This window comes from Salvelinus namaycush, unplaced genomic scaffold, assembly GCF_016432855.1.
Source record: "Salvelinus namaycush isolate Seneca unplaced genomic scaffold, SaNama_1.0 Scaffold737, whole genome shotgun sequence".
NCBI classification, from domain to species: domain Eukaryota; kingdom Metazoa; phylum Chordata; class Actinopteri; order Salmoniformes; family Salmonidae; genus Salvelinus; species Salvelinus namaycush.
The window spans coordinates 34,849-44,046 of record NW_024061461.1 but is presented as its reverse complement, the minus strand read 5'-3'; the positions used below and the strand labels follow the sequence as shown (position 1 = coordinate 44,046).

Genomic DNA, 9,198 nt, shown 5'->3' with positions numbered 1-9,198 from the left:
AGCTTGTTGTTGTTGTTGTTGTTGTCAGGGTTGTTCCTGTTGGGCAGCAACTTCACCAGCTTGTTGTTGTTGTCAGGGTTGTTCCTGTTGGGAAGCAACTTCATCAGCTTGTTGTTGTTGTCAGGGTTGTTCCTGTTGGGAAGCAACTTCACCAGCTTGTTGTTGTTGTCAGGGTTGTTCCTGTTGGGTAGCAACTTCACCAGCTTGTTGTTGTTGTCATGGTTGTTCCTGTTGGGTAGCAACTTCACCAGCTTGTTGTTGTTGTTGTTGTCATGGTTGTTCCTGTTGGGTAGCAACTTCCCCAGCTTGTTGTTGTTGTCAGGGTTGTTCTTGTTGGGTAGCAACTTCACCAGCTTGTTGTTGTTGTTGTCATGGTTGTTCCTGTTGGGTAGCAACTTCACCAGCTTGTTGTTGTTGTCATGGTTGTTCCTGTTGGGTAGCAACTTCACCAGCTTGTTGTTGTTGTCATGGTTGTTCCTGTTGGGTAGCAACTTCACCAGCTTGTTGTCGTTGTCATGGTTGTTCCTGTTGGGTAGCAACTTCACCAGCTTGTTGTTGTTGTCATGGTTGTTCCTGTTGGGTAGCAACTTCACCAGCTTGTTGTTGTTGTCATGGTTGTTCCTGTTGGGTAGCAACTTCACCAGCTTGTTGTCATTGTCATGGTAGTTCCTGTTGGGTAGCAACTTCACCAGCTTGTTGTTGTTGTTATTGTCATGGTTGTTCCTGTTGGGTAGCAACTTCACCATCTTGTTGTTGTTGTTGTCATGGTTGTTCCTGTTGGGTAGCAACTTCACCTGCTTGTTGTTGTTGTCAGAGTTGTTCCTGTTGGGTAGCAACTTCACCAGCTTGTTGTTGTTGTCATGGTTGTTCCTGTTGGGTAGCAACTTCATCAGCTTGTTGTTGTTGTTGTCATGGTTGTTCCTGTTGGGTAGCAACTTCACCAGCTTGTTGTTGTGTTGTTGTCAGGGTTGTTCCTGTTGGGTAGCAACATCACCAACTTGTTGTTGTCATGGTTGTTCCTGTTGGGTAGCAACTTCACCAGCTTGTTGTTGTTGTTGTCATGGTTGTTCCTGTTGGGTAGCAACTTCACCAGCTTGTTGTTGTTGTTGTTGTTGTCATGGTTGTTCCTGTTGGGAAGCAACTTCATCAGCTTGTTGTTGTTGTCATGGTTGTTCCTGTTGGGTAGCAACTTCACCAGCTTGTTGTTGTTGTCAGGGTTGTTCCTGTTGGGTAGCAACTTCACCTGCTTGTTGTTGTTGTCATGGTTGTTCCTGTTGGGTAGCAACTTCACCAGCTTGTTGTTGTTGTCATGGTTGTTCCTGTTGGGTAGCAACTTCACCAGCTTGTTGTTGTTGTCATGGTTGTTCCTGTTGGGTAGCAACTTCACCAGCTTGTTGTTGTTGTTGTCATGGTTGTTCCCGTTGGGTAGCAACTTCACCAACTTGTTGTTGTTGTTGTCATGGTTGTTCCCGTTGGGTAGCAACTTCACCAACTTGTTGTTGTTGTTGTCATGGTTGTTCCCGTTGGGTAGCAACTTCACCAACTTGTTGTTGTTGTTGTCATGGTTGTTCCTGTTGGGTAGCAACTTCACCAGCTTGTTGTTGTTGTTGTTGTTGTCATGGTTGTTCCTGTTGGGTAGCAACTTCACCAGCTTGTTGTTGTTGTCATGGTTGTTCCTGTTGGGTAGCAACTTCACCAGCTTGTTGTTGTTGTTGTTGTCATGGTTGTTCCTGTTGGGTAGCAACTTCACCAGCTTGTTGTTGTCGTCATGGTTGTTCCTGTTGGGTAGCAACTTCACCAGCTTGTTGTTGTTGTTGTCATGGTTGTTCCTGTTGGGTAGCAACTTCACCAGCTTGTTGTTGTTGTCATGGTTGTTCATGTTGGGAAGCAACTTCACTAGCTTGTTGTTGATGTTGTTGTCATGGTTGTTCCTGTTGGGTAGCAACTTCATCAGCTTGTTGTTGTTGTTGTTGTCATGGTTGTTCCTGTTGGGTAGCAACTTCACCAGCTTGTTGTTGTTGTCGTCATGGTTGTTCCTGTTGGGTAGCAACTTCACCAGCTTGTTGTTGTTGTTGTTGTTGTCAGGGTTGTTCCTGTTGGGCAGCAACTTCACCAGCTTGTTGTTGTTGTCAGGGTTGTTCCTGTTGGGAAGCAACTTCATCAGCTTGTTGTTGTTGTCAGGGTTGTTCCTGTTGGGAAGCAACTTCACCAGCTTGTTGTTGTTGTCAGGGTTGTTCCTGTTGGGTAGCAACTTCACCAGCTTGTTGTTGTTGTCATGGTTGTTCCTGTTGGGTAGCAACTTCACCAGCTTGTTGTTGTTGTTGTTGTCATGGTTGTTCCTGTTGGGTAGCAACTTCCCCAGCTTGTTGTTGTTGTCAGGGTTGTTCTTGTTGGGTAGCAACTTCACCAGCTTGTTGTTGTTGTTGTCATGGTTGTTCCTGTTGGGTAGCAACTTCACCAGCTTGTTGTTGTTGTCATGGTTGTTCCTGTTGGGTAGCAACTTCACCAGCTTGTTGTTGTTGTCATGGTTGTTCCTGTTGGGTAGCAACTTCACCAGCTTGTTGTCGTTGTCATGGTTGTTCCTGTTGGGTAGCAACTTCACCAGCTTGTTGTTGTTGTCATGGTTGTTCCTGTTGGGTAGCAACTTCACCAGCTTGTTGTTGTTGTCATGGTTGTTCCTGTTGGGTAGCAACTTCACCAGCTTGTTGTCATTGTCATGGTAGTTCCTGTTGGGTAGCAACTTCACCAGCTTGTTGTTGTTGTTATTGTCATGGTTGTTCCTGTTGGGTAGCAACTTCACCAGCTTGTTGTTGTTGTTGTCATGGTTGTTCCTGTTGGGTAGCAACTTCACCTGCTTGTTGTTGTTGTCAGAGTTGTTCCTGTTGGGTAGCAACTTCACCAGCTTGTTGTTGTTGTCATGGTTGTTCCTGTTGGGTAGCAACTTCATCAGCTTGTTGTTGTTGTTGTCATGGTTGTTCCTGTTGGGTAGCAACTTCACCAGCTTGTTGTTGTTGTTGTTGTCAGGGTTGTTCCTGTTGGGTAGCAACATCACCAACTTGTTGTTGTCATGGTTGTTCCTGTTGGGTAGCAACTTCACCAGCTTGTTGTTGTTGTTGTCATGGTTGTTCCTGTTGGGTAGCAACTTCACCAGCTTGTTGTTGTTGTTGTTGTTGTCATGGTTGTTCCTGTTGGGAAGCAACTTCATCAGCTTGTTGTTGTTGTCATGGTTGTTCCTGTTGGGTAGCAACTTCACCAGCTTGTTGTTGTTGTCAGGGTTGTTCCTGTTGGGTAGCAACTTCACCTGCTTGTTGTTGTTGTCATGGTTGTTCCTGTTGGGTAGCAACTTCACCAGCTTGTTGTTGTTGTCATGGTTGTTCCTGTTGGGTAGCAACTTCACCAGCTTGTTGTTGTTGTCATGGTTGTTCCTGTTGGGTAGCAACTTCACCAGCTTGTTGTTGTTGTTGTCATGGTTGTTCCCGTTGGGTAGCAACTTCACCAACTTGTTGTTGTTGTTGTCATGGTTGTTCCCGTTGGGTAGCAACTTCACCAACTTGTTGTTGTTGTTGTCATGGTTGTTCCCGTTGGGTAGCAACTTCACCAACTTGTTGTTGTTGTTGTCATGGTTGTTCCTGTTGGGTAGCAACTTCACCAGCTTGTTGTTGTTGTTGTTGTTGTCATGGTTGTTCCTGTTGGGTAGCAACTTCACCAGCTTGTTGTTGTTGTCATGGTTGTTCCTGTTGGGTAGCAACTTCACCAGCTTGTTGTTGTTGTTGTTGTCATGGTTGTTCCTGTTGGGTAGCAACTTCACCAACTTGTTGTTGTTGTTGTCAGGGTTGTTCCTGTTGGGTAGCAACTTCACCAGCTTGTTGTTGTTGTCATGGTTGTTCCTGTTGGGTAGCAACTTCACCAACTTGTTGTTGTTGTTGTCATGGTTGTTCCTGTTGGGTAGCAACTTCACCAGCTTGTTGTTGTTGTCATGGTTGTTCCTGTTGGGTAGCAACTTCACCAGCTTGTTGTCATTGTCATGGTAGTTCCTGTTGGGTAGCAACTTCACCAGCTTGTTGTTGTTGTCATGGTAGTTCCTGTTGGGTAGCAACTTCACCAGCTTGTTGTTGTTGTTATTGTCATGGTTGTTCCTGTTGGGTAGCAACTTCACCAGCTTGTTGTTGTTGTTGTCATGGTTGTTCCTGTTGGGTAGCAACTTCACCTGCTTGTTGTTGTTGTCAGAGTTGTTCCTGTTGGGTAGCAACTTCACCAGCTTGTTGTTGTTGTCATGGTTGTTCCTGTTGGGTAGCAACTTCACCAGCTTGTTGTTGTTGTCATGGTTGTTCCTGTTGGGTAGCAACTTCATCAGCTTGTTGTTGTTGTTGTCATGGTTGTTCCTGTTGGGTAGCAACTTCACCAGCTTGTTGTTGTTGTTGTTGTCAGGGTTGTTCCTGTTGGGTAGCAACATCACCAACTTGTTGTTGTCATGGTTGTTCCTGTTGGGTAGCAACTTCACCAGCTTGTTGTTGTTGTTGTCATGGTTGTTCCTGTTGGGTAGCAACTTCACCAGCTTGTTGTTGTTGTTGTTGTTGTCATGGTTGTTCCTGTTGGGAAGCAACTTCATCAGCTTGTTGTTGTTGTCATGGTTGTTCCTGTTGGGTAGCAACTTCACCAGCTTGTTGTTGTTGTCAGGGTTGTTCCTGTTGGGTAGCAACTTCACCTGCTTGTTGTTGTTGTCATGGTTGTTCCTGTTGGGTAGCAACTTCACCAGCTTGTTGTTGTTGTCATGGTTGTTCCTGTTGGGTAGCAACTTCACCAGCTTGTTGTTGTTGTCATGGTTGTTCCTGTTGGGTAGCAACTTCACCAGCTTGTTGTTGTTGTTGTCATGGTTGTTCCCGTTGGGTAGCAACTTCACCAACTTGTTGTTGTTGTTGTCATGGTTGTTCCCGTTGGGTAGCAACTTCACCAACTTGTTGTTGTTGTTGTCATGGTTGTTCCCGTTGGGTAGCAACTTCACCAACTTGTTGTTGTTGTTGTCATGGTTGTTCCTGTTGGGTAGCAACTTCACCAGCTTGTTGTTGTTGTTGTTGTTGTCATGGTTGTTCCTGTTGGGTAGCAACTTCACCAGCTTGTTGTTGTTGTCATGGTTGTTCCTGTTGGGTAGCAACTTCACCAGCTTGTTGTTGTTGTTGTCATGGTTGTTCCTGTTGGGTAGCAACTTCACCAACTTGTTGTTGTTGTTGTCAGGGTTGTTCCTGTTGGGTAGCAACTTCACCAGCTTGTTGTTGTTGTTGTTGTTGTCATGGTTGTTCCTGTTGGGTAGCAACTTCACCAGCTTGTTGTTGTTGTCATGGTTGTTCCTGTTGGGTAGCAACTTCACCAGCTTGTTGTTGTTGTCATGGTTGTTCCTGTTGGGTAGCAACTTCATCAGCTTGTTGTTGTTGTCATGGTTGTTCCTGTTGGGTAGCAACTTCACCAGCTTGTTGTTGTTGTTGTTGTCATGGTTGTTCCTGTTGGGTAGCAACTTCACCAGCTTGTTGTTGTTGTCATGGTTGTTCCTGTTGGGTAGCAACTTCACCAGCTTGTTGTTGTTGTTGTCGTCATGGTTGTTCCTGTTGGGTAGCAACTTCATCAGCTTGTTGTTGTTGTTGTCATGGTTGTTCCTGTTGGGTAGCAACTTCACCAGCTTGTTGTTGTTGTTGTCAGGGTTGTTCCTGTTGGGTAGCAACTTCACCAGCTTGTTGTTGTTGTTGTCATGGTTGTTCCTGTTGGGTAGCAACTTCACCAGCTTGTTGTTGTTGTTGTCAGGGTTGTTCCTGTTGGGTAGCAACTTCATCAGCTTGTTGTTGTTGTTGTCATGGTTGTTCCTGTTGGGTAGCAACTTCACCAACTTGTTGTTGTTGTTGTCATGGTTGTTACTGTTGGGTAGCAACTTCACCAGCTTGTTGTTGTTGTTGTCATGGTTGTTCCTGTTGGGTAGCAACTTCACCAGCTTGTTGTTGTTGTTGTCAGGGTTGTTCCTGTTGGGTAGCAACTTCACCAGCTTGTTGTTGTTGTTGTTGTTGTCAGGGTTGTTCCTGTTGGGTAGCAACTTCACCAGCTTGTTGTTGTTGTCATGATTGTTCCTGTTGGGTAGCAACTTCACCAGCTTGTTGTTGTTGTCATGGTTGTTCCTGTTGGGTAGCAACTTCACCAGCTTGTTGTTGTTGTCATGGTTGTTCCTGTTGGGTAGCAACTTCACCAGCTTGTTGTTGTTGTCATGGTTGTTCCTGTTGGGTAGCAACTTCACCAGCTTGTTGTTGTTGTCGTTGTCATGGTTGTTCCTGTTGGGTAGCAACTTCACCAGCTTGTTGTTGTTGTCATGGTTGTTCCTGTTGGGTAGCAACTTCACCAGCTTGTTGTTGTTGTCATGGTTGTTCCTGTTGGGTAGCAACTTCTCCAGCTTGTTGTTGTTGTCAGGGTTGTCCCTGTTGGACGTATTCAGAATACTTACCACGCTGCACCTCGGTCCTCTTCTCCTTATCCCAGCGACATTCGTTACAGTTGTTGTTTTTCTGAAGCATCTTGTGTGATGTAGGTCTTGAGGGTCGAGACTGAGAGAAGATGGATTCTATTCATATGCTGTCCAGCTTCTGAAGAACGTATGGTGCTAGAATGGAGAGGAGATCAGTAAACAACAGAACGTATGGTGCTAGAATGGAGAGGAGATCAGTAAACAACAGAACGTATGGTGCTAGAATGGAGAGGAGATCAGTAAACAACAGAACGTATAGTGCTAGAATGGAGAGGAGATCAGTAAACAACAGAACGTATGGTGCTAGAATGGAGAGGAGATCAGTAAACAACAGAACGTATGGTGCTAGAATGGAGAGGAGATCAGTAAACAACAGAACGTATGGTGCTTGAATGGAGAGGAGATCAGTAAACAACAGAACGTATGGTGCTAGAATGGAGAGGAGATCAGTAAACAACAGAACGTATGGTGCTTGAATGGAGAGGAGATCAGTAAACAACAGAACGTATGGTGCTAGAATGGAGAGGAGATCAGTAAACAACAGAACGTATGGTGCTAGAATGGAGAGGAGATCAGTAAACAGAACGTATGGTGCTAGAATGGAGAGGAGATAAGTAAACAGAATGTATGGTGCTAGAATGGAGAGGAGATCATTAAACAACAGAACGTATGGTGGTAGAATGGAGAGGGGATAAATAAACAACATATTTAGATTCTCTTCACAACTAGACAGTTACATTACATTTGACCTTAAAGTAACATCCTAATTGTATATGTACTTACCTATATAGACACACTTCCCATGCTTTGACAGTAAAAAACTCGCTACAAAGACTATTTTCCTGACTGTCTCTACTGATGGCCTCCAACAGCAGAATAAAATAAGTGGAATATTTAAACAGCACTGAAACAGAGTAGGTTGCTAGTTGACTATGTGTTGTAAATTGTTTCAATGCTGCCGTCTACAGATCTTCTAATGTATTGTAATACCACATGTACCAATTTATTTTATTTATTTTTTATTTTACCGTTATTTTACCAGGTAAGTTGACTGAGAACACATTCTCATTTGCAGCAACGACCTGGGGAATAGTTACAGGGGAGAGGAAGGGGATGAATGAGTCAATTGTAAACTGGGGATTATTAGGTGACCATGATGGTTTGAGGGCCAGATTGGGAATTTACCGGGGTTAACACCCCTACTCTTACGATAAGTGCCATGGGATCTTTAATGACCTCAGAGAGTCAGGACACCCGTTTAACGTCCCATCCGAAAGACAGCACCCTACACAGGGCAGTGTCCCCAATCACTGCCCTGGGGAATTGGGATATTTTTTAGACCAGAGGAAAGAGTGCCTCCTACTGGCCCTCCAACACCACTTCCAGCAGCATCTGGTCTCCCATCCAGGGACTGACCAGGACCAACCCTGCTTAGCTTCAGAAGCAAGCCAGCAGTGGTATGCAGGGTGGTATGCTGCTGGCTACAATACAGTATAATTGACAGTGACACTGTGTAATGATACAATGACCCTCCATCCAATGTTCTGCTGCTGTTGTGCAACATTGTGACACCACTGACATGTTTACAGGTTGCCATGCCGACGAAAGAGAAGGTGTTTTCATTCTGTAATAAGGCCTTCACTTCAGTCTGGATGGCTGGTTGACTGCAGACAGGTTACACAGTATCAGCGTAGGTGTTAGGCTGTTTCTGCTCTCCTCCCAACTACTAATGGAATTGTCCTGCCAATGCAACGTATGAAAATGTATCCACTCACTACTGTAAGTCTCTCTGGATAAGAGCGTCTGCTAAATGACTCACATGTTCAATGTAATGTTCAGTTTGACAATATCAATGGAATAGACCAAAGCAGAGCCATGTATTTAGACATGAATACATGACACTGGGCAAAAACACAAACAGATCTGGGACCTGCCAGGCTACACAGTTGACATCATAGGGAAACCCGACTAGCTTCTGGTCCAGTACTTACTGACTCGGAGCAGGGCGACATGGAGGAGAAAGTTCCTGACCGAAGACACCACATCTTCATCTCTTCCGGGTCCATCTTCAGCCCGAGTCCCTCCATTTTCAGCATCTTTAGTTAATTATCTGGCGGTGATGTGATCTGATTAGCGGCTGTCTGTCAACCAATAGCCTACTATGCTGTGTTATTAGCTAGAGCTAGACAGTCTGAGTACAGTACATCCTGAAGCCACGAAGATGTGTGTCTGAAATGCACCTTTAAGTTCAGTTGGAGCTGAAACGACGAGCAGATATCTCGATTGGGGATAATGTTAATATTTAGCTACGTTATTAGCTGTTATGTGTTTTGTTTTGCACGCAGGGTATGGCTAAATGGGGTGTGTAGAAATACAGCTAAACCTAGGGTATGGCTAAATGGGCTGTGTAGAAATACAGCTAAACCTAGGGTATGGCTAAATGGGGTGTGTAGAAATACAGCTAAACCTAGGGTATGGCTAAATGGGATGTGTATAAATACAGCTAAACCTAGGGTATGGCTAAATGGGGTGTGTAGAAATACAGCTAAACCTAGGGTATGACTAAATGGGGTGTGTAGAAATACAGCTAAACCTAGGGTATGACTAAATGGGGTGTGTAGAAATACAGCTAAACCTAGGGCATGGCTAAATGGGGTGTGTAGAAATACAGCTAAACCTAGGGCATGGCTAAATGGGAT

The 9,198-nt window shown here is 44.7% G+C and overlaps 1 pseudogene; it reads right to left on the bottom strand.

The window, feature by feature from the left end:
* Positions 1-6,599: 6,599 nt before the first annotated feature.
* Positions 6,600-8,693, bottom strand: LOC120042643 (annotated as a pseudogene).
* Positions 8,694-9,198: the final 505 nt, after the last annotated feature.